Here is a 26920-nt window from a genome sequence, read left to right as displayed (position 1 = left end):
AGTAGTATCTTCCCCTTCACGGATGGTAAAGATTGTGAGTAGAGGGGAAAGCCTATCAACCAAACTGAAATGAGGATTAGATGAAAAAATGAACACGGGTAACAACAAAGGAAATGTATAATATGAAATCTGGTGTGTAAGGAAATGCAAGAATGGAATAAATTAGAATTAGTCTACTTACTAAATAGAAGAGAAAATAAGTACGTACATACGTTTACACTTTAAACTCAAAATGCATACCTCTAAAACAGTTGATGTGAATGCCTTTTCATTAATAAATCATTTTAAGAAGATACAGGGGAGAGTCGGGTAGTATCGGACAGCGGGTAATATCGGACAGTGAGTTTCTTTCATCTACCACACGATGATAGTACCTGATTGACATGGTTACGTTTCTGTGATGTCGCATAGAGAAACGTAACCATGTCATTCAGGTACTACCATATGGTGAAAGATGAAAGAAACGCACTGTCCGATACTACCCGATGTCCGATACTTTCCCGACTCTCCCCTAATGAATGAAAGGATGAATGAATCAACTACAATGAATGAATGAATCCATGGATGAATGAATCAATGATTCGATGGATGGATGGGTGGATGGATGATTGATTGGTTGATTATAATGAGAGAATAAGAGTTATCAATTAAATAGTAGGCCTAGGCGATGATAATCGCATCCTTGCTAGGGCTCTTGGAACTCCTGCATGCTCAATATGGTCTGCCTTTGCCGTTCAACCACAAAGAATGAGAAACAACTCGAATATTCGTTAAACCGAACCTAAGACACTCCGCGAGACGGAAGAGCTTTGCATACTGACTACTGCGCCAGACGTTCGATACGTCCCCAACGTCTCGTAACGCTATCTTCAAGGCAAACTGTTACACTATACTCTGTTGGGCCCAACATGTTTGGTTACTCTTCTACGCAGTGGTAAAACTATGTCTTGTTGTTGTGCACACCATGTCAGCCAAATATACTTTAATCAGATTACCTTCTGCTTATCTGTGTCCTTAAACCCAATGTGTTTTTAATGTTGAAATGTCCTGAAATGGTAAGCAGTAACGCCATCAGGTTTTACTCCAGTTCAATGCAGGCAGGTGCCGCTCAGGGGCTTCTGGATGGAATCCAAAGACCTGGCATCCTGTTACCCGCTTCTTACGTAATGGTAGCGTTGGCCCTACCACGGTGACAAATAACATGAGTGTCTTGTTTAGTTATGGCCTCGCCTCTATTAAAACAGATTCAGTGATCTAGTACAGTTAACTGTTTCCGTGACGTGGAATGCTGTTAGTATGCTGCAGACGATCTCTTCCGATTAGCTTCAGCAAGCACCACGCCCAGGCGGCCTCCTCAAGGTCGACGTACAGCAAGGAATAGATACAGGCGTGTTAGAAAGCCTAAGTACTGTTTAGAGCTATCTGTTGAGGGTTGTCATTCCTTTAAGAGTGATTAATTTCTAAGACCACACTCGAAGCTTTTCGACTATATATAATACGCTATGGAGCAACGTGACGTCATTACGACTCCAAGTTTCGTAAGGGAAGACACTGGACAACGGGCATCCATGACTAGGAGATACCGCAAGCCAAGGCCACTACGTCCACGTCGTTACAAGCTGCGTGCCTTGTTTGTTGCGAAAATGTCGATTTCATTAAGTTTGAGCGTTATGCGTGGATGGGGAAACGATCCAGGAAGAGCTAGCTGGCCGCAGTTATGCCATGGGAAACAACGGAGCGGAAATAGACAAGCTGCAGAATCCTATACAAACAAATATTCCAAACGTTTAAAATTTAAAGTATATGTATAAAATAATTACAACAGTATTAAAACACCTATTTTTAAAAATCACGTTATGACTAGACATGTTTCTGGACCATTGCTGTCGTATCCTCAGTAGTCATGATGAAATCAGCTGGTGTTCGCTGACATCTGTAGCCGGTGTGTGTGAAACACGACTAGATTAAATATTTTTACGTTAGCCTACTCATTCACACATTAACTTATTTATTTATTTGTTTATTTATTTATTTATTTACTTTTTGATTATTTATTTAGTTACTCATACTCATTTATGCATTCATTTATTTATTTATATATATATTTTTATTTATTTAGTTATTCGTTCATATGTTTATTTATTTGTTTATTTAATTACTTGTTCATATATTCACTTATTTATTTATTTACTTTTGTTTATTTGTATATATTTTTGTTTATTTATTTAGTTACTAATTCATTCAAATAATTATTTATTTGTTTATTTAATTACTTATTCATATATTCACCTATTTATTTATTTACTTTTTCTTTATTTGTTCAGTTATTAATTCATTCATATGTTTATTTCTTTATTTGATTACTCATTCATATGTTCACTTCTTTATTTATTTTTGTTTGTTTAGTTATTCATTCATATGTTCATTTATTCATTTAATTACTTATTCATACATTCACTTATTTATTTATTTACTTTTTGTTTATTCATGCATATGTTTATTTATTTGTTTAATTACTCATTCATACATTCACTTACTTATTTTTATTCGTTTATTTATTTATTGGTTCGTTCGTTTGTTAGCTTGTTCATTTGTTCGTCTGTTTGTTTATATATTTGATATTATGTTTATTTTTGTTTATTTATATATTTATTTACCTAGTTTTTTTACTTGGTTATTTATTTATGTATGTATTTATTTATTCATTCACTCATTCGTTGATTCATTCGTTATTTATTTATTTACGTACTTATTTATTTGTTTATTTATTTGTTGTTTGTTTACTTATTTAATTTTGCTTTATTTATTTATTTATTTATTTATTTATTTATTCATTCATTCATTTATTATTATTTTATTTATTTACAAAATTGGGATGAGTATTACGAAATTTTACAATGCAGAATCTTGCCTTTTCGCAACGAAACAAAATAATGATGCATTGCCCTGTGGCTAGGGTGGTAGCATTTTCGGCAGTTTATTTCACTTCATAAACTCGTCTTCGGTGACTTTGCGGTTAGCATGCTGGCCGTTGCTTCGATGTTCGCGGGTTCAGACCCTGCAGACGACGATGGATTTTGAAGGGAAATAAAATCCTTAGCATGGATTGCTCTGAGACGGAGGTAGAGCTGGTAGAGCTGAGGGTCGTATATTTACGGCATGTGAAAGAACTATCCTGATAGAAGACCCTAGGTAAAATTTGTCGATCGTTTCCCTCCCACGTTGAATTTCGATGATGAATAACCACTGTACTTGAAATCGTCGTTAAATGAACTGTTCTTATACTTGGCAGAGCAACTGGCTGTGGTCTGGATAATTCCGGGTGGTGGCAGAGATTTTTCTTCGTTGCCAAATTTCCAGAACGACTCCAGGGCCAACTCAGCCTCCTGCCAAATTGAGTGCCGAGGGTATGACAGCATGTAGCTCTACCTCCATGGCTCTCATACATCTTTACGGCGTCGAAAGGGGACAACTTTACCTTTCACTAGTAAACTTAAAGCAAACATTCTCATGGGGGCAAATAAAAAACTTGAATGTTTTTCTTCCACCATGTTAATAATGTCAAAAAAGTGCTTATTCAAATTTTTGTCACTCGACAGCAATTACGAGGCCGTCAAGAAAGTTATTTTCCCTGGGGCCGTTTACAGAAAGAGAGAACAATTTCATGGAATGATTTGTTTAAACAGATACAGCAATTGTTACGCTATTTTTCAAAATGGTTCCCCACTGGAATTAAGACATTTGTCATACTATGGAATCAATTTTTGTATCCCTGTGTCGTAGGATTCTGCCGCTTGGGATCGGAACCAGTTTGTGAATCCGTCTGCACTTCTCTGTGGAGCGCAAAAAGTCTCAATTCTAATGGGGAATACTCGTATGTTGAAAAATAGCGCAACAATTTTTGTATCTGTTCCAATAAATCTTTCCATGAAATAGTGTTTTCCTCCTGTAAATGGCCCCAGGGAAAATTACTTTCTGAACGGCCTCGTAATTGCGGTCGAGTGACCAAAATTTGTATAAGCACTTGTTCTGATGAAAGAAAAAAATTAACTTTTTTATCTGGCCTCATGAGAATGTTTGCTTGTTAGCCTACTATTAGTACTATTCCCTCTGTTCCAAAATATGGTATAGATTTGTTAAAGTTCCCAGTAACATAATGTAACTCTAATACATCTTCTAGATACTTATTTGTTTGATAAATTAACATAAGAAAAACATAGAAATAAGGTAAATTCCATTCAGTGTGATGACTAATTAATAAAAGAAAAAACAAACATTGTTTTGAGAGAGGCAAATTAACATAAAAACTGCAATAAATTACAACCCATTTTTATATTACTGTTGTGCCTTAGATGTTCTATTCAAAATTGACTGGGTTGGTGTTACATTTTCTGCAACAGGAACACCAGAACAGGTGTCCATTTGATTTCTGTTCATAGTGAACTATTTAAATATTATAGTTTGATGCACTGCAGAAGATTAGAAACATTCACAACTGCACTGTCTGATAGTCCTTTCACTACTGAACAGAATACCACACCGCGAAACATTTCGTGAGCGCATGCGCAATAATCAAACTTGTTTTGTTTGTTACTATACCATATTTTGGAACGGAGGGAGTAGGCCTACTATCAGCAATCTATCTGCGGTTAGATCTGTGCCCGGCAGAAGTTACAACACAACCCGTTATCGCCATTCTGGCTGCAACGAGACGGAAACTCTTGGTCACGTGTTGGGATTCTGTCGAAAGTCGGAGCTGATGCGCAACAATTGACACCATAAGGCCAGGACCGGTATTGCTGATGTCCTCAAGCGTCGTGGATGGGAAGTATACGAGGAGATCCACTGCGTTTCATCCTTAGATTCGAACAGAAGAGCTGATATTGTAGCCATCCGCAGGACTCAATCTAAGGCAATAGTTCTTGATCCAACAATCCGGTTTGAGAGGGATGCCCTGCAGGCATAACACCTTGATGAGGAGAAGAAATCCATTTATGAGTCCTGCATCCCATACCTAAATGAGAAATATAACATTCCCACTAGGCAGTGGAGTGTTTCAGGTCTTTTGTTTAGTGTATATGGGACACTTCCTAAATTCACATGTAATATTTTAAGCACTCGTTCTCCGATTTTTTTGAAATTCAAAAGAATTTATTGAATATTCTTAAGGATTCAATCCAAATATTACGTTACCATTTATATTTTGGTCATTGATGATTCTAATGGGTTTGCATTTCTCTGGATTTTTTGCTAAACAATTTCTGTATTTAATCTTTCTGTCTTTCTAAATTATTCTGTAGTGCTTTTATTCTGGATCTTTATGATCACCCTCATTGAGGGCAGATTGTTTTGTTAAAAATTAATATAATAGTATCTCAATTTAATTCTAATTCTTCGCATTGCTAATTTCCTTGCAAGCAACAGCGTAGGCTGAAAGATTAAGTAGATATTGTGGCATAAGAGCGCAAACTCCGTTGACAACGGAACAAACCTTGCAACCTTCTAAATAATGTAGTTCTGCTTTTAATAGAAACGTAAGCCAGCTATCATTGCAATTCGTTATTGCATAAAACTCGACCGTGAATAATTGCAGTTCAGTGATTAGAAGAAGGAAGTGAATTCCAGCTGTCACTGCGGTAAGGAATGCGATTTATACACGAACGTAAGTTAGCTTGCCATCAGGTTGCAATAGCGATCTGCATCAACTATTTTAAGATTTAAATCAAGGTTTTCGTCATTATACTAATTATTGTAAGTATCGCTGCGGTCCAGGTTTATTCTATCTATCTGTCTGTCTGTCTATCTGTCTGTCTGTCTGTCCATCCATCCATCCATCCATCCATCCATCCATCCATCCATCCATCCATCCATCCATCCATCTATCTATCTATCTATCTATCTATCTATCTATCTATCTATCTATCTATCTATCTATCTATCTATCTATCTATCTATCTATCTATCTATCTATCTATCTATCTATCTATCTATCTATCTATCTATCTATCTATCTATCTATCTATCTATCTGTCTGTCTGTCTACCTATTTATCTACTTAGCTATCTATCTACCTATCTACCCAAATAATTAAACCGGACAAAGTGTGACATCCGTGGCGTGGGTTCAACAACAATCCAAACCTTCATTCAACACGATACAAGACATCTATATTAATACAGCATTAAAACTGCGCCCTTACTCTTGTGTAGACCACGATCAGTTAGTTAATAAAACAGCTAATAATTTTATCAGGAAATAACGCGATAAAGCCATTAAGGGATAGGTACAGCTTACAGCAGTAAAATTTTTATAAATATTCAACTTTTTTTCTCCATTATTGTATCTTGTACAATAATAAAAATTGGTATGTTTAAAACACTGTCCTTCTGCTATATGAAAAACATATTTTTACGATTTAAAAAAGATTTTTTTTTTTTCAAAATTCAATATAGTGGCAGTTTACTCTGCAATGATGAAGCGTTTCCCTCATACCTCATAAACTTATTAACTTTTTCATGTTCTCTCTCTTTTATTTACTGCTGAAACTCATGTTTACAATCTCATGCTCCAACTACATTCCTTAATAAATAATATTTTTTTTTATTTTGTGTTAAAAGAAAATAGTAATATTTGACCATTTTTTAAAAGAATTTATTTTTTTATCAGACAATCTATTAAAGGTAGAGAAGTGATCTTGCAGCATATTGTAGATAAGACATGTATAAATACACAAAAAAAAAAACATCAACGAATGTTGGATAGATTTTGAGTTATGTGAGAAACAAGTCGTAAAAATATATTTTTCATATAGTAAAGACACTGTTTTATACATACTAATTTTCATTATTGTACAAGACACAGTAATGGAGGAAAAAAATGCTGAATATTTTCAAAATTTTACTGCTGTAAGCTGTACCTAACCCCTTAAAGTAATGAAAACAAGAGAGGCGCGCTGCTTTTGGGAGTTTCGTAGTGTTCCTGCTGGATTCTGGCTCCACATGACGAAATTCTGCTGATCTTTGCGTGTCTTCGAGGTTCGATGAATTGGTGATTGAATAATTTGAATTTTTGCTTCTGCGGGACAGCTGAACCACGCCCATTCCGAGTGTCGCGGTAGTCGGCTTGTTGTTGTCGACTACGAACAAGGTCGACGTATTTTTTATGCCTGCCTGCATTGTCCAACAGGAAAGACTTCCAGAAGCCGCGGAGATATAAAAGAGCCGAGGCATAGCATTGTTAACATTCGCTTGTGTTGCAATAGCAAGAGAAGACTTCTTAACTGCTCAACATGAAGGTAAAGTCAATTCCATGTGTGCTTCTCATATCCAGAATGGTTAGGACCTACAGTAGAACTCTGACAATTTCTGGGGCGCGAGGGGTACAGAGAACTCGGTATGTTTGGTTTTCCTCAGCTATTTTTCCGTACTAACAGAAATTTATTTTATTATATATTTTCTAAATTTTCTTAGCCAAACTGTAATATTATTTAACCGAACAATAATAAGGGTAAGCTACTTATACACACCAATAAGATTGCAATTAAGTATATAAATTAATACTAACTTAATTAATTTATTTACAAATTCAGCTTTTCGTACTATGGCAGACAATTATTTAAATAGTTATTGTAATAATAATAACTTCTACTGTATATTCATTCTTTTATAGTTTTCTGCCCAAGGGCAGGTCTTTCTCTGCAAACCCAGCAATTTCCAATATTCACTCTTTTCTGCCTTCCTCTTGGTATCCGTGTACAATCCATATAACTTAATGTTGTCTATCATTTGATATGTTCTTGTGCCGCGAACTTTTTTCTCGTTCACCATTCCTTCCAGTGCATCCTTCAGTAGGCAGTTTCTTCTCAGCCAGTGATCCAGCCAATTCCTTTTTCTCTATTAGTTTCGGCATTATTGTTTCTTCACCAACTCTTTCCAATATAGCTTTATTTCTTATTCTGCCTGTCCGTTCCACACACTCCATCCTTCTCTAAATTCACATTTCAAATACTTCTAGTTGTTTCCCTTCACTTCGTCATAAGGTCCATGTTTCTGCCCCACACAATCCTACATTCCATACAAAGTACTCCACTCTTCCTTAGTCCTTTTTCTATTAAAGCTTCCTTTGCCATTTCTAACCCCATTTTGACTTCTTTACATTCAATTTTCAAGTTTAAATTTAATATTCAGAAGTAATATTTGCGTTACTGATTAACAAAATGTTTCTTTTCTTTTAGAAATGTCTTGTTTGAATTAATATTGATGTTATGGCGTACCATTGTTATAAATGCGAACTACTTAATGGAGTAATTGTTCTTATGGCAATTTTATTGCACGCCTGCCATTAAACGCCTTTTTATTAACTATTTTGAGCAACAGTAAAGACTGTTTATAATGATGGTGTAGAAAACAAAATTATGAGTATTTCGTATTATGTAGGTATAATCTGTCGAGTAACTAAAAATGTCATTTCCTCTCATTGTTTTTTTATTTCGTTATTAATATACTACACAATAATATACTGTACAATGGGTATGGTTTTCGCCTTATAAAATTCAGTATTTTTGTACGAAATTTTCTTTCTAATATTCGACAAATGAATACAGAAAAGTATTTAAGATATTAATTTTATTTTCCGAGTCCCAGTTTTTCTTAATATTGCATTACGACGTAAATATTTACATATAGGCCTGTATATTTCTCTGGTATATTTTATTCCAATAGATATTTTGCCATATGTAAAATGACTCTGACTAGGAAAAACTATCGACTATCTATTTTCTCTGTCTAGATGCCTTGCTTTGCGGACAGATGTATTTGCTGGCTAACTTCTCGACTATAACTGCAGATGTCTGTGCAAGACATCTTGTGAAAATACAGGGGCCGCTGATAGACAAAGCGGGAAAAAAAAGTATAGTAAAAGTGGGACCTTATATGCATTAAAATCCTCAGCGCAAGAAACCTAAAAAGAAGCTCGATAGTATAATGATTTAATGTTTTCCTGAGTATTCTTGATCACTAAAAGCTTTCGTACATATGTATATCTACGACACGATAACTCCAGGATATATTTATCTTTATTTTATGTCTTGAATGTAATTTCGAGAAGGAGCCACTACGATCCATCGCTACGACCTTCCAACATTTATTATTCTAACCCTTAAGCTAGGAGCATTCCCGAACGAACAGCGGCTGACTATACTAAGGTTTGTTGAGTATTAGGTTTCGAGCAGACTGCCCCACTCGTCCCTAGGCCAGCCCCCTCCATGCGTCGCCAGCCGGCGTTCTGGGAATGCTATGGAATGACAGAACGGAGAGATGTTGTCGGAATGATGTAAAATGCCTAATGTGGAGAAATGGGAAACCCCGAAATAAACCCCAACTGCGATCTTGTCCGCCACAAGTGTCACTATGGATTTTTCAACGAACCCAACCGCCTGAAGGTCTGACCACTCAGCTACCGCAGGGGCCTATTTCATGTCTTAAAATTGCGTTCTTCAAGATCATATTTGAAACCGAAAACTTCGAATTCAACGGTCATAGCCCCTACTAGTTGACATCATACTGCCAAGAATAATTTATCTTCGCTTTACATTCAGTAATTTGTATATTCTTGCTTGCGTTTCAGTACCTGCTGGTTTTCGTCCTCGTCGTCCTGGCTGTCGCCAGTGCTCAGGTCCTTGTCTCTCCTGCCTTTTATGGAGTTGTCCCTGCAGTAGTGCCAGCAGTGCAGCCTGGGTAAGTGTAATTTACAACGCAATAGAGGGCGGCGTTGTTTGTAAATCAGTGGTCAACAAAATTAAACATATTTTTGGTTAAAAGATAAAGAATGGGTGATTCTTATACCATTTTTCGTTCTGATTTCAAATCTGTTTTCAAAATTTTTCTATCGCCCAAGGTTTTTGAGTAATTATACGAAATGTAATTCAAACTTTTCTAGTATCGATATCTTGTAACATTTCACCTAAAATCATATTTATTTACCTGAAATGTGTGCAATAGATTTTGTGCGAGATCGTGCGTATTTGCTTGCTTTCCGCACAAAACTAATACGCGGTAAGTATGAAATACCACATTCAGTATTCCCAACCTAACACACATAACAATTTCCCTATTCTTACCGCTTAAGCGTCATATTCATTTTACTGCTTTAGGCTTTTAACATATTATTTTTAAAGACGTTCAATATAGTAATAATTATAAATTGGAAACTTACCACTGCAATTTCACCTAAATTGCACTGTTAATTATTGTTTTTAAATATCTGCAAAAATTAAGTAAACTGTACAACACCACAAAAGTTGCTGCATTTGTAATGCAAGTAACATTAAGGAAGCCGTGAAAAAATCAACAAAATTCCAGACTCATCATAGACTGGGGGGAAAAAAAGACAGACATATCACGTCCTGCTGGAGTATAGTAAACACAGAAAACATTTTAAAGCAACAATATTGAAGATAGATATTTTTTTTTTTTGCAAATTTGCCGTCATTGAACAGAAACCAAGATGGAGATTTCATTGCAACTAATTAGAAATTCCTCTTTCAGGTATGTAGTAAACGATCTTCGCACAAAATAATGTACGATACACGAGCGGTATGCTTGTTTTCATGTTCTCGGAAATTAAAAAAGCTCAACTACGTTTCGCTTTTTCAATATTTTCCTCAAACATGAAAACGTCAACATACCGCTCTTGTAACACATATTACTATTAGGGTATACTTCGCTTCAGGAACGTCCCTTTTGAATGTCCAGCATAGTCTAACAGAATATTTGAGCTCCATTTTTCCTCGTAGCTCCTTTCCATTTCATAAAAATTCTGATGAAAATGCTCATGTTCAACGCTCATTACCTGAAGGTTTTGAACAAAGAAAAAATAGACTAGAATCCAAGATATGATATTGAAAGATATGATATCCCATCACGTTATAGTTCTGAATCAGCTCGCTGACAAGTTCTCTGTAATCTTCTGATCTATGATTCCTAGAAAGTAACAGTCTGTTGAATGATCCTTAGACCCTGCATATCATTGGAACTGGAAAAGCCATATTACACGATCCTTCAAGCCAACCAGTTAATAGAATCACATGGAGCACAATAGATTTCAGGGGCCCAGTTAATGTCATCTATTTTTCAATCAAAAGAAGACTCGTACTTTTAACTAGTGTAGTAAAATTCAAAATTAACTAATAACAAACGTAACAAAAATTGTTTATGTGATTTACACAGTATTTTGAGGTATGTTTCACTTTATTAGATACTTTTACCACGCTTAAAACCAGGACAAAGGAAACACGGGTTATGAAACTTGTTTTATGAATGTAAGTTTCAACTCAACAGAATAATACTAGCCTACCTCTCACAGTCTAATGAGGAATGAAATTTATTTTTATGAATTCTGACTTTACAGGCAACAATCATCTGCAATTATAGGTAAATTGTTAAATAAATAAATTGAAATATTTGAAATATCTTCTTTTCATTAGTATATTAGGACTGTATATATATATAGCAATAAAAATAAATCAACTGATGGATGGTAAAAAAAATTATGAATTCATTCTTGGAATCAACAGATGAAATTACATAAGAAACAGCAGAAATTGTACATTTAACAAAATCATTGTTGACCAGAATGCAACAGAAAATCTTTTGTAATTTTGTAGCGTCGATATCGATCCAGTGCGCGTGGGGTATTTTCTTTAGAAATCCGTGTACTTGACTAAAATTAGTTATTTATGATACAAGTATTAAAAGTGGCATTTTATTTTTTTAAATAGGAATGCTAGCGAAACGAGGCTCCAGGCCGAGTAGGCTACAGTAATCTACGAACAGAATAAAGTTATTTTTAACATGTGTGTCGTACACTATTTTTTAGAAAGTCATTCGTCCGTGATGGTATAGAGACAGTTCCCCACACATTTCCACTATTTTATTCCCTCTCATTGTAATAGTAAACGGTGGTATATCTCACTCGACTGCAGATCAAGAGGTTTCCTGTTTAAATCCGGTTGCTTCCTAATTATAGCGTTTAACTCTTACGCCTGAGTGTTTCATAATTGTACTTAGTAATGAAATAGTTAGTGAAGCAGTTTATTTAATTTTTATACGTTTCTTAACCGAAAACAGTCATTTTTAAAAGCAGATCTGACATTATTTGAACCGCTTAATTGTTCGGTTGCAATTGCTGTCATGTGACATCTGGTGAGAAAAAATTGACTATCGGAGCAAACAGCTGAAAGTCAATGTTGGAGTACTTTTCGCACGCTGTCGTATAACACTACATTTTTAACGCACTTGTTTAGCGCTGAAAGATATACTTTTGGGAATGACTGTCTAAAAATAATATGATATTAATTAATTATTAAGCTACATTCCATGTGAATTATTTCAGAATAGATTGCCTTATAGATACCGCATAACAAAATTCGTCAATAACTTTAGAAGAAACCACTGTACGCATATAAAACATTGACGGCATACCGGAAAGCTGTAGTCTATTTCGGCGCAAATTTCAAAATAAAATTTTCCAGCATTTCATTTAACCATTAAGGCGATGCGCTACTGAAATTTCTAAAATCCACAATTTTTGAGCTAGAGAGTTGAAATTTCTATTGAATATGCATATCAATATCATAATCACACAATGTAAATTTCAATCTCTTCTCATAAACACTTTAAAAAATTGAACTTTTTTATATTTTAGTGAAAATCCTATTTATAAAAAAAAATATTATCCTTTTGAAAATGTAATTTTTTCTTAAAGATAACACTGTATTGTGCAATTGAGTAAGATTAGTAATATTCTACTCTAATTTGTTCATTTGTAAAAAAAATATAATTTCTTCAATGTTAAAACAGTAATAAAAATACAATACTATTTTACGTACAATTCTTTAGCAATAAAACTATGCTGAATACAGCCAATCAAAAGCTCCATTTCACAGTAGAGATATTGAATAAGTATGCCAAGTTTCATCACTCTAGCTTTAACTGCTGAAAATTAAAATGAATACTTGTCGTTGAAAACGTAGAATATTTATTTTTGAGATAATTAAATTTAAAGTTTTGCTTACATACAACTCGTGCATTAACATAACTTGTACCATTTATATAAAAATATACTTATAATTAAGATATTGAGATAAAATTTTCATGAAAAAGTACATTTTTAGCGCGAAAATAAAGGAATAATAAAGTCTGTCAAAATTTGACTATTTTCAGTAGCGCATCGTCTTAAGAATAAACGAAACTGCAAACTTCAGATTTCTATATGAATGAATTTATTCAGTTTGGCTATATGTGCATCATTATCTTGGAATTCTGAATCATGGAGCCTTACAGTCATTTGATTACCGGGCAAATGTAGGAATGTCAAATAAGTTTGTGTTTTTTAATGAAACCTCAGACCATATGAATAGACTATTTAATAAGACAGTTTTCTTCTGAAAAATCTTTGGCATGGGATCCTGAGTGGACGAAAATTTCGAGTTTTACTACATTCAAAGAAATTGGCAAGGTAATATAGCTTTAACACCACGGTAATTAAAACATATAGAAAAGCTTTGATCAATAAAATATATTAATTAATGCAGATATTATGCTTAGTTTAGGAAAGATTGGCACTTCTCCTATTTGCGTTTAAATGTACTCCTGTCAACAATGAACTAATTGGCACTTCTCATATTTTCGTTTAAATGTACTCTGTCGACAATGAACTAAGCATGATGGGAGTTACGTTCTTGTAAGCCAGGGATGTCAAAGCGCCTACATTGCGTACTCTCAAAAACCCGCCCATTCACTTAAGAGCGATGATTGTACTTTATATTGCTAAAAAGTGAACCTTGTTGGATTTGTATTGCTTGTAGTATGCGCACATAATACAGGCGCTTCAACATTCCTGTTGTAAGCAATCTCAGTTCCACTCAACCGAGTCTACTGGGTGTTCATTTCAAAGTGTGTCATGACGTCACTGTTGTGAGTCAGCGATTTGAAGCGAGTTTCAGCTTTTATGTCAGAGAAGTTGCCTATTAATCAAGGCGTTCAATCTGAACTTGAGAACGTGTACGGTATAACTTAAATGTCGTAGCAACAAATGGCGGTCTGTGAAGTCTGTGTGCTACCATAACCTCTTTCGAACTGTGTTTCGCGCGGGCAAGTCGTACGCAGGGTATTTGTTATCATCGATTGCGTACGGCAACATTCCACAACACAAATCAAATGCTCCGTGCCATGTTGACCGTCGAAGTTAATGTCAACAAATACGTAAGTAATCGTCTTAACCCTCTCCCCATATCCCGACAGTAAGAAAAAAAAACTCACTTCAGTACGTGTTTCCAAACAGTTCACATTCTTGTCACTATTGGCGTTACCGTACGTATCGGTAAGTATTCTTCAGAATGAACGCCGTACTTGCTAGGCAACTTCTCTCGCATTTAGGTAATACGCCTCTGCGGAAGTGTAGGAAAATTGAATTCTCTAGGCTCATCGGATAGCCACATGACGACATACAGCGAGCCATGACACATTTTGAACTGAACACCCAGTATGAGTACTCGCGGAAAGATAATAAGTTGTATCCGTTATTAACAACAAACGCGAAAAGTTATTTACGGATTGAAGTTTATCAATCAATTTATAGGACTGTATAATAACGAGTTTTTCCGTGACAAAAATTGTTTCAATTTGTTTCTATGAATTTCTGTTACATTCTCTTTGTCGAAGAGTTTGCAATACATGTATAATGTCAGTTTCAAAGAGCAGCTATTACGCCCGTTGCCTCGGCTATAATTACATAATGAAAATATTAACGCAAATTAAAAGTAGTTAGGTATGAATTATTCGTTTTCAACACGCTATACTAATTTTAAACTCTAATTATATTTGCAGACACGTGCAGCTTCATTCTGAAATACTAGTTCTTTTTCTTTTTTGCCCTTTGTGTATATTTTATATTTAAGCTGCTGTGAGGTATTAGACAACGGTTGGACTAGCGTTAAATTTATTACAACTTCCTTCTAATAATCTTTTCATCTGTAATTTTATCGTGAACGTTAACATTCAGGAGGAAAATCATTAGAGTTTATTTTCAGTAAATCACCATTCTTTAAATAGAGATCCAGTATTTTAATAAACGTATTATATTTTATGTGCACTACTGAATGTCAATAAAAACTATCTAATAATTTAGGAAATAATTATTTATGAGACAAGTTCGTAAAGGTTCCCTTTTTGGCACGAGAGCCAAAAAGATGACTTTACGAATGTGGGTCATACAATATTTTTTCTACGATAGCACAAATACAAATTAAATATTTCAAGTTGGAGAGCTTGCAAGATCACAATGTCATGGCCATCTAAACTAAAAAAACCATTAAGAAGTAAGTATCCATGGAATGGCAGCCTGTTTTATTCATGTTCACGATTTCATGGCCATCTAAACTAGCCATATAATAAACAAAGCGGTTAGGAACAGTTGAATGATAAATCTTGTTACAATGCGTACTACATATAAATTCAGAATAAGTAAAAGAACTAAAAAGCGTTGTCACGATAAAACGAGGTACACAAATGCAGTATACATAAGGTGATTTCTACAGAATCATAAAAGTGAGCAATTCTACCACACTAGGTGGTATTCAAAACGAACAAATAAAACAATAAAACTAAGGCCACCAGAGATAACTTGTGAATCATATTTTAAAACCATAAAATTTTATAAAATATTCGGATGTATAAAGTTCGAAATGTCAACAATGTAAAATCAAATAAAAAACAACAAATGTAACCTCCGGATGTAAAGGGTCCGGAGGATAAGTAAAACAGATCAATAAAAAACTAAATCACCTTATCCAAACCTGTATTTGATAAAAATCTCAGAACTGCATTTGTACAATTAAAATCATTTCCAAGAGCGTCACGTAATGTCGGCCGAATTCCATATTGCCTCCGTGCATGGTCATATTTCCTGCAACGCAATAAAAAGTGTTCCACCGTAAGTGGAACATGGCACATATCGCACTCCGGCTGAGGTTCGCCACGTAGGAGATGGCCTTGTGTCAGATGACAATGGCCAATCCTCCTTGCAGTTACTAAAGAGGAGTAACATATAATTGAAATTGGTATTCAAATTATTTACAATAGTATTATCGTTAAATCTTGATTGATTTTCTTATATGGAAAATGTTGGGAGTGCGTAAGTCTACTTTGAGGTGCTTACGCATCTGTTCGCACCTCATTAGACACTAAAGACGTACACTGATGTTCAGAGATACCTGCCCTCACTAATCGATAGTGATCGATAATTTGTTGGTGTGAGTGTGGCTTTTTTAATTATTACTTCTATGAATAGATGGCGAAGATAATAGTCAGTGTTACCAATCGTACATAAATATACCCACATTATGGAATTCAATATTTCACATCCCTTTGCTGATTGTAAAACAACACTGTATTTAGCGGGAAACCGCTGATATTGTTAATTATGAGGATAATTTATGCTTAATGTACATCAACATTTTCCGTGACACTGTTTAACCATCCCAATAATGGTGCCATCTATTGAGAACTAGCGAAACTGTTTCAAACTTTGTCATTTCTTTGTATCTTTGGTTCTGACATTCCGTCAGTGTAGACTACACTGGCGTTCAAAGAAACCTGACCACTACTAATCGACAGTGATCGATAATTCGTTGGTGTAAGTGTAGCTTCATTAGTTAGTACTCCTATGAAAAGATAGCGAAGAAAATAATCAGTGTTTCCAATCATACATAAATATACCCGCATTATAGAATTCAATATTTCAACCCTTTCTGCTGCTTGTAAAACAACACTGGGTTAGCTGGAAACCGCTGATATTGTCAATTATGAGAATAATTTATGCTTAATCTACAACACCAATTTTCCCGACACTTTTTTTAACCGTCTCAATAATGGTGTCACCTATTGAGAACTAACGAAACTATTTCAAAGTTTGTCAATTAGTTATATCTTTAGTTCTGACTTATCCCATGGTTAGAAAGTTCGCTTACACGATCATAAAATCGTAGGTCAGATATATTTGAAGGTCAGTGTACATATCTCTAAAATACGTTGTAAACATTAAAATCGAAGAACTAATGATAATGAAAAGAATTATAGGCCTACTACCGGCAAATGTATCTACCTTTCTATCTACACTTAAACATTTTGAAGTTCACTGCGGAAGAATTATTTGCAAACTACTTGTCATGATTTCCATTTCTTGATAATGCAACGAGGTCTTATTTTTTTTCCAGATATGTGGCAGCTACTCGAGGCTCCCTTCATGTTGCTCCCCTGCCTGGAAATGTTCCATATGCCAGCCACCATCTTAACCTGGCACCAGCTCCAGGAACTCTTTAAATGTTAAAAATTCCTAACTCTAATGCAGAACATTTTCTTTCTTCCTTTCGTTCCTTATTTCTTTTCATTCTTCAGTTTTAACCTTTTGTACAAAATCTCTTGAAATAAAGCAATTTCTCCACTTTAAACATAATTTATTTAAAGGAACTTCATAAAATCTCATGTTATGTATTCATTGTGTTACGAATATCAACAGTATTGTGTGAACATAAACATTTTGTATCCACTTTAGACACCACGCAGACGGATATGAGCTCCATGTACGATATTCATGACTTAGGCACTAGAATGAGGTGATTTGGCCGACTCCACGTTCCCTACAACGACAGGGAGTGAACCAGGGATCAGTAATCATCGCAATATTCAGTTATCTGGTCCATTTCCAAGTTCCATAACCAGTACTTCAAAACAAACATCCTTCATTTCAATTTTAAATTCTGAATAACCCTTGATCAAGAGTTTGGGAAACTGAAGTTATTTTTGAAGGGAAAACGGTTGCATTTCTTTTAGATCTGTAAATATAAGAAGTTGCGTTGACGTAAAATAGTAAGCTGTCCCAGTCTTCAAGTTTCACCGATGGGGGGTCATGGATTTTCTCCATTATTTATCGGATATTAAGTATTTCGATGGCAATGACTTTCAAATTTTCGTTCCACAGAATCGTTTTCTTTTTTTATTAGAGTAGATCGAATAATATAGACGTTACATGTCAAATTAACTCTGTCCATATTAGAAATTAAATAAATAATTAATGTATTTGCTGTCTTAGATAGCTTATCAAGATGCTAAGTGATTAGTTATTCACATAGTTAGCATAAATTGTTGTTGTTTTCTAATGCCAGGCGTTTGACAATAAAGTCATTTGACCTCTTGCATTCCAATATTTTTCAAAGATATTATCATGGCCAGCCACTGAAGCACAGATTTTGAGGTGTTCCGAATCCATTTCTTGGGTTTGAGTTGCACAATGGGCAGTTAGGGGACTGGTATATTCCAATTCTATGCAGGTGTTTGGCCAAACAATCATGGCCTGTTGCCAATCTAAATGCAGCTACAGACGATTTTCGTGGTAAATCGGGAATTGACTGTGGATTATGATGCAGAGAGCTCCATTTTTTCCCTTGAGATTGAGTTATCAAATTTTGTTTGTTGAAGTCTAAGTATGTAGACTTAATAAATCTTTTCACAGAGTAATACGTAGATTTAGTAACAGGTCTGTAAGTAGCAGTGCTGCCCTTCTTTAGCATAAAATGTAGAACAATATACGTTGATAAACGTTTTCAGCAATAATTTGCCATCTTTAGATCGTTAAGAAGTGATGTTAACAAAGTGTGAACACTTTACAAAATTGATATACAAGTAGTTTCATGGTTAAAAATAACTGTCACATAGATAATTAAATTTATAAATAAATTTAAAATATGACTAAAAATTAAAATTAATTAGTGGAAACACCATAAATATTACGATTATAATTAAAACACAATATGTATGGTGTTTCCACCCATTAATTTTAATTTTTAATTTTAGTCATATTTTAAATGTCTTAATTAGCACTATTTATAAATTTAATTATCTATGTGACAATTGTTTTAATGAAACTATTTGCATATTAATTTTGTAAAATGTTCATACTTTGTTAACATCATTTCTTAACGATCTGAAGATAGAAAATTATTGCCGAAAACGTTTATCAACTTATATTGTTCTACATGTTATGCTAATTATCTGAATAAATAATCACTTAGCGCCTTGATAAGCTATCTAAGATGGTAAATACATTAATTATTTATTTATTTAATTCCTATATTTAGCTTATCGAAAACCATACAACATGCCTATAAAATCTGACCATATTAGTTTAGGAGATTGTTCTATTTAGGAAGACATATTTATATAATACTGTTTATATCTGAGACCTGGGAATTTGTAATTTATCCATTACTAATGTGTTCGTTTTATGGGCATGTCAGTAAAGATACTACTGAATTGTACAGGATAGCAACACAAAAGAGAAGAGAATCCCCAGAAGATTGTATTCTGTTGCAAAAACAGAAGAAAAAAGATGAAACTAATTATTGTCTTTTTTTCGAGAATGTGTCAGTTTCACGTGTTCATATTACTGAAAATGCAGCTCCTGGTTTCGCTCGTTTCGCAGTTGAAAACAACTTCTTGTAGTAACATGCCTTTCATTCGTATTGTTTATTTAATGATAGGGATTGTAGTACAAGCAGATTGTTGGTCAGACTCTGCTGACGACAGCTCAGCTTTCAGTTATTGTGCAGTCCAAAGTACCTATATATATGAAGATCTGAAAAATGGGGCAGGAAATCTACTTCGTGATAATGAAGTTAATACACAAATGAATATTAGGAGAATACATGCGTGCCATTGAAAGCAAAACTGCTAAGAACAAATACGAGTAAGTCTAAAATACAATAACAATCATAATTGGAAATAATAAAATTGAATAAAGTTTGTATAAAATAATAATAATAATAATAATAATAATAATAATAATAATAATAATAATAATTACTTATGACGCTACAGGGAGTCAGTCATATGCAATGCTTGCTTTCTGGGGCCTGTTTCTCAAAACTCATGGACTAGTAATACTAGTCTGTACAGTAGTAATAATAGTTTGTTTTACAAGTCTGTGTTTCTAGAAACTACAAGGGTAAAGTAGTAGTTACCAGTTCACAGACTAGTAATATTGGTCGATTTCACCAGTTCCTAAGAGATTCTGTTTCTCAAAATGCTAATCTAGTTGATTATACTAGTATTCCACAGGAATATTCCTACAAGACTCTAAAGACTGGTGATTTCTATATTATCAGTAGACATCGGATTTTTAGGCACTAAAAATTGCAGTTTTAGGCGCCTAAAATAAGCTCAAAATTTGTAAAATTAGGCTCTATTTTAATGAAAATAGGCATTTTAGGCACATCAAGGTATCATACTTATTTCTTTCACTGAAATTTTTAGTTATACACTAAAATACGCACAAAAAAGTATGTTTAAACATTAAAAAAGAATACTATATTATATTTATAAACAGAGCTGCACAAATTTAATATATTGAAACTAATGAAATAATGATTATTGATATCAAGATTACTCATTTTAAGTTATTGAAATTCAGTTTCATGCTCAGACTTTATTATAATTATCTGCACAGTACACCACCAGAATTTTTTCTAAATTCTCCACAGTTAACCTTTGCCTTTTGTCACTGAGAATCATTTTGAAAGCAGAAAAACTTATTTCAACCGAAACTGATGTCAGAGGCGCAAATTTTAAATTAAGTACAATAGAAACATCAATACTTACTGGAACATTTACACTTTCCCCCGATATCACTCTTGATACTTTTTTCCAACAATGAAAATCCTACATTCTTATTTAATACGTTGTCCCACTTATTTTTAACTTTTTTCCCAGTTTCGCCCAAAGCAGAATGTATGTTCACTTCAGCTTCCTTTACTATTGCTATTTGGCTACAAAGAAATTGTTTTTCACGTTCTAATTGTTCAATGCTTGCAGGTATGAAAGAAAAGTTTGATGTTATGTAGGCAATATCGTTTTTCACTCGTGAGTCATTCAGACAATCTTTCACTGCTTTCACACACGCTGCACTATCAGTTTCAGGTAATTTATCAATAACTGTGACCACTTCTTTAAAATACTTAGAATAATACACCACTGACTGAATCCAGGTTCCCCATCGTGTAACAACCGGCTGAGGTGGGAGTGGGATATCTGGAAAGTTCTCTCTGAATATTGAAATCCTGGATGGGGCTTTACAAAAACATTTTTTTGTGTTAGAAATAAACGAATTGACAAGAGGAAATTCATTCCGGATTGTTTCAGAAACCCTGTGAAGGCCATGTGCTAGGCAGATTACATGCGTGAGGTTAGGATAAAATGTTTTAAGGAGTGGAGCTGCAGCAACCATGTATGAGGCAGCATCAGTACAAAACAACAGAACTTTAGAATCGTCTATATTACCTGAGTATAAAGACTGTAGGCCTTTATTTACAAAATAAGCAATGGCTTGGCTATTCACTTTCGAAAGTTCCTTAACACATACGAGGTGTGGAATCGAAGGTCCATCAGGACTAAGTTTTCCTACTCTGGTTAAATCAGCATAGAAATTGCTGCTGAGATTGGATGAAGTAGGCTGTGTTAGTAAAGTTTGTTGCAGTTGATTTTTCTGCTGAGCTTTAGCCTTATGAGCCGCTCCTTGCACATGCTGCTTTAGGTGGCACTTATTTTCTTGTGAAATCTAAAAATGTAAAGTAAACTGAATTAAAATAAAATCCTAATTGTTGTATTGCCGTATTTCTATCACAAAGTTAGTGGGTTCGAACAATCAAAATTTTAATGACCTGCAAATACTTTAACTATCGGAATTTAAAAGGTTAAAGTGTAGTGGTCTTAAAAAGAATTATACCTCAGGATAGCTCAGTCAATGTATAAATATTATAGGCCTACTCATTAAAATTAATAGAATTTATATATTTCAACTATTGTTACATACCTGTTTGCTACAAATCTTGCAGAATATTATTTTTCCATCATAAGTGAATTCTGAATATTCTGTTAGCCATTGCCGGATCAATGTAGATTTTGCACTTATATTTTTCGGCATTATCGCGTTAAACTTCACAGGAAAACGTCCTACCGCTCAAAACTTCTCAACACAAATAAGGTGAGGGAAAGAGCAACTGTTAACGAGCATTCAAATGAACCGTTGTTATTGAGATTCAATTGGACAAAAATACAAAGTTCCACTTATTGTTGCATTTCCTGGTAGTGATAACACTAGGAGGGCCATTCTTTTAAATATTTTCTAACGGTTTACCCTACTAATTCGCAGTTTTACGACTTTTCATAAATATTAAAAAAAAACACTCTTTCTCCAAAAATTGTGATTTTATGACACTCTGAAGGGCAGTACAGCTAATCGGTTTCAGACCGAAAACAGTCATTTTTATAGTATATTATATCTCTGAATCCGTAGCAGCACATGTTGTGATTGTTGCCTGCTTCAAAACTAAGGTTGGTTCTTTGTCGGCATTTATGCCTCCAAACATGTTAAATTCGGTGAAATCTATTGCGAGTGTCGTGAGATTCAAAACATTTTGTTTCCTTTATCAATGGTTTCATGGCCGGTGTGAAGCAAACTTTCCACTTTTTAAATGCCTTAAATTTCGCAGTGAATGCATGTATAAATTATAAAAAGTAAGAGTAAAATGCGAAACTTTACAGTTAGTTAGGCATTTTTAGGCGAATATTAACAAATTAGGCTCTAATAACCGTTTTAGGGCATTTTAGGGCACTATAACACTCTTTGAATACCTTTCAATTTCCATGAAACACAAATATTAATAATTATTTTTACTTTTCTCCTAAAGAAACAAAATAGGCATTTGCCCTAGAATCCGATGTCTGATTATCAGTTACCAGTGACAACCTTTCTCAGATAATCAAAACAAAATATTGTAGTTATTTTTTTTTAATATATGTGGTTTAGTGATTCCGATTGAAGTAGTAAAGGAATTATTGTGAGAAGAGCTAAAACTATATCGAGAAGGAACAATTATTATTCCTTTACGGGAGCATTGTTTAAATATAATGAACGGTTTAAATAAAGTGCTGAAAAGCTTGGCGAGTTGTTAAATATAGTGAGACCTGCCATAACAAGACAAATAGAAGTCATGCATTATCAGCAAAGCTTCAAATACAAATTGCTCTACAAATCGGGATGTTGATTATTTTCCATTGCCATCAGGTTTCCTCCTCTAGACCAGCAACACATGCAGAATGTTTTTTCTAATAATCTGATACCAATTCATCAACTGCAGTAATTTTTGCTGGCTTTCCTCCTCCACTGCCAGTTCGTCTGACATTGTCAACTTTAGCCTACAAATCAAATACAAAACGACACTAATTTACGAATAGATCAAACGTAAAACTGAAAAAAAAACTAGCGAATTTTTCAAGTCATAAGTGGCATTCATGTCGCCAGTAGACCCACTAGCTACATAATGTGTTCATATTATGATACTGTGAACTTGAATTGGTACTCGTCAAAGTTGCTTTCTTAATGTTGGGCCAGTAAGTGTCCCTAACGTATGCATAATCTTTGTTCTGAAGTATCAGTTCCATACCCTCACATATTACAAATTTTTTTGTCCATTCGTTTACTTTATCATTTTTTTGTTATTATGCTTGAAAAAGCACCGAATGATATATCCTTCCTTAATCATATTGAGTATAGTTAATTTGCTTTCAATTGATTGAATTTCAAGAAAAGAGATAAGTAAGAACCAAAACACAAACAACTTAGCCTTCTAAACTCAAATAACAATACCTACCAATGGCTATAAACAAATGAACTCAATCAGCTGACTAATGAAAGAGATCATGTGACTAGTGAAAAATTGTCACAAGTTACTAGACTGGTAAAATAGTTTGAGAAACAGAATCTACTAGAGCTGGTGAAATATACTCTGATAACTAGTAACTGGTGAACTACTAAACTAGTATTTTTGAGAAACAGGCCCCAGATGCATGGGACAAGTGTGTTGTCTGAAGGAAGGGATGGGAAATACGATCACTGAATAAGCAAACGAAACACAAACATGTGCAGCAGTGATTAACTTCGATCGATACAGCTGCATTATTTTCAAAGGAAGAAGCAAGATCTAGTATTAAACGAGGACAACTGCTCGTACTCAAGATTTGTGAAGATTATTGTGCTAGTAAGGTTCGTATTACGTTTTAAACGATATGGTGTCACATAATTATTTTAACACCAATTGTTTAAATTGTGATTAACGTTGCCAGGCAACAATAGAAAATAAAAGGAGTAAAACAAATTACTGGTATGTATAAACAATTGAATATTTATTGTATTATTATTGTATTGTATTATTATTATTATTTTATACAAACTTTATTCAATTATATTACTTCCAATTATGATTGTTATTGTATTTTAGACTCACTCGTATTTGTTCTTAGCAGTTTTGCTTTCAATGGCACGCATGTATTCTCCTAATATTCATTTGTGTATTAACTTCATTATCACGAAGTAGATTTCCTGCCCCATTTTTCAGATCTTCATACATATATAGGTACTTTGGACTGCACAATCATCCTTAGCTATAATTAGTAATAATTTGTACCCAACAAAATTTTTATTGTAAATGATTTCCTAAGTTTTCTTATCTTAATGTTTTTTCTTTTTCTTTCCAAGTGTCACAAAATTGTTTTGTTTACTTATTATTCTTTATGAATTGATTAGTAGGCCGTTCTATCGAACCCTTATTTAGGGCGGCTTTTGTTTCTATAAATTATCTATCTTCAAATGTACCATAATATATGGGTGCTATTTGCAATTTCAAAGAGGGGGGGTTGGGGAGAGAGGTGAAAGCTAAAATGCAATCAATACTTGTTTTAAATTACCCACAATATCTAAATTGACGTGTATTTTACTTAAATTAAATTTAATTGAAATGAACAGTTAATTAGAATGGAAAGTTTCGAAATATTATAAGCCCGCTATGTTAGTTATATAGTTACGTGATAAGATAACTTAACTTGCTACTAGGATATTAGGTATTACCGTATTAGCTATTACATGGTTTTTAATTTTGAAACGACAGATAACAAATAATTCATAATTAATGAATGTGGTAAAAATTTGGTAAAAAATGTAAAAATTCGAAATCGGAAAAAAATAATAAAAAAAAAATAAAAAAGATGTCGGTCTGACTGTGTTGATCGGGCTGCCACCCAGCTCCCACTCCCGGGCGCAATCCCACTACTGCTCAACACGGGGACTTCTGGCTGCTGAGTTTCCCCCCTGGCCCGATTCGCCCCTCTTTAGCCAACCTGGCCGCCCCGGGCTCCCCCAGAGCGCCCATATTGATGCCGAGCTTAGTGCGGACGCCCAGTCAACGTGGGGCACTGAGCACCAGGACTCCCGTCCTCAAATCATCCTCGACATCCGGCCTCCAAGTAGCTGGATTACAGGAGTGCGCCACGACTCCCAGCCGGTGAAATCCCTCTTCGCCGCGTCTCTTAATTCACATCTTCTTATGAGTATTTTTAAGTACTTAATTTTCCATTAGGTAATAATGCTATTTACAATTTCATTGGTTCTGAGTTTAATTTGTGCCATTTTGTTATCTTAAAATTATATTAATAGATTACTTTGTTTTTAACAAATTCATCTTTGTTAAACAAATTCGTAACAGATGGCAGCATGGTCAGTTCCAACATGTAGTATCGACGTCCCCCGCGTGAGCGATACAGCTGGAGAACAGTAACAGGAAAGGAGGATGGTGGTGGGACCACACCTTCGTGAGGACATCGATTAAAATATTCACGAAATATTGCCACCCATACCTTTTTGTGGATTTGTGTAGCGTGTTGCAGAAAGTAAAGGAACATATGGTGTGTAACATGTGAATTTCTTACAAAATTATTACAAATATGCAAGGCATATCGAGACTCAATTTATGCAGAAAACTCAGGAAAATGCCCTTCATTTCATACCTTTAAGATGAAGATGTAAGAGACAATTTATAATCCATTATTAATTTTTAATTTATTTTATATAACTATACAGAATCATTGGCATATTGCAAGATTTTATTCATATTCAAAGATTCAAATATACTGTATGTAATAATAATAATAATAATAATAATAATAATAATAATAATAATAATAATAATAATAAAAAATGTATGGGTTGTTTCAATGTTAATCACGTCTTTCGACAGTCCATTTCCATTCTTCTCTGTTATTCCACTAACCAACCTTCCCCAGATAGAGTAGTTCTAGCATAGCGTACTTCATAACATTCATCTACGTTTTTTTTATCTTCTTCTCTTGAGCTTTCCTCGAGTAATAATAATAATAATAATAATAATAATAATAATAATAATAATAATAATAACAATAGCAATAATAATAATACATTTTAAATATTTTATAACATGCCGATGATTTAGTAATAATTCAAAATAATGTAATGATTTGCATTATTCTTTACACCACTTAAATAACATTTATTCTGAATAAATTTTAAAATATCAAAAGAAAAAAACAAAATGTTATGGCATTCCGGGGGAAATCAGCTGTTAGATAAAAAATAATTTTGGAAGATAAACCTCTATTACAAGTTTCAAACCGTAGCTAATTATTTGGGATGTGAAAGAAATAAAGTATAAAATACATACAAACAAAACTTAATAAATTTCAGATGATTTGTGGAACATACATAGGACACTGAAAAATAAAGAAGAAAAGAAATAAGAATTAAATTTTATAAAACAATGGCCACATCTGTCCTCCTGTATGGTAGTGAATCTTGGGTCCCTACAACAAAAATTCAATCTAGAATCTGAGGAGGACAAAGGGATGCACTAGATTAGATTTAATTAGGAATGAAGATATTAGAACTGAACTGAATGTTTATGCAATAAATGACCAGATTCAAGAATACAGAGATAAATGGATGC

At 34.0% G+C, this 26920-nt stretch overlaps 1 long non-coding RNA gene across 1 annotated transcript; it reads left to right on the top strand.

The window, feature by feature from the left end:
• Positions 1 to 7154: 7154 nt before the first annotated feature.
• On the top strand, positions 7155 to 17511 carry LOC138703494 (uncharacterized). The gene is made up of 3 exons (XR_011333193.1): positions 7155 to 7294; positions 9625 to 9734; positions 17273 to 17511. It is a non-coding gene; the product is annotated as an uncharacterized lncRNA (long non-coding RNA).
• The last annotated feature ends 9409 nt before the right edge of the window (positions 17512 to 26920 follow it).

This window comes from Periplaneta americana, chromosome 7 (assembly GCF_040183065.1).
Source record: "Periplaneta americana isolate PAMFEO1 chromosome 7, P.americana_PAMFEO1_priV1, whole genome shotgun sequence".
Taxonomy (NCBI): domain Eukaryota; kingdom Metazoa; phylum Arthropoda; class Insecta; order Blattodea; family Blattidae; genus Periplaneta; species Periplaneta americana.
The sequence above is the reverse complement of the archived record's forward strand: the minus strand, read 5'-3'. Positions and strand labels throughout refer to the sequence as shown.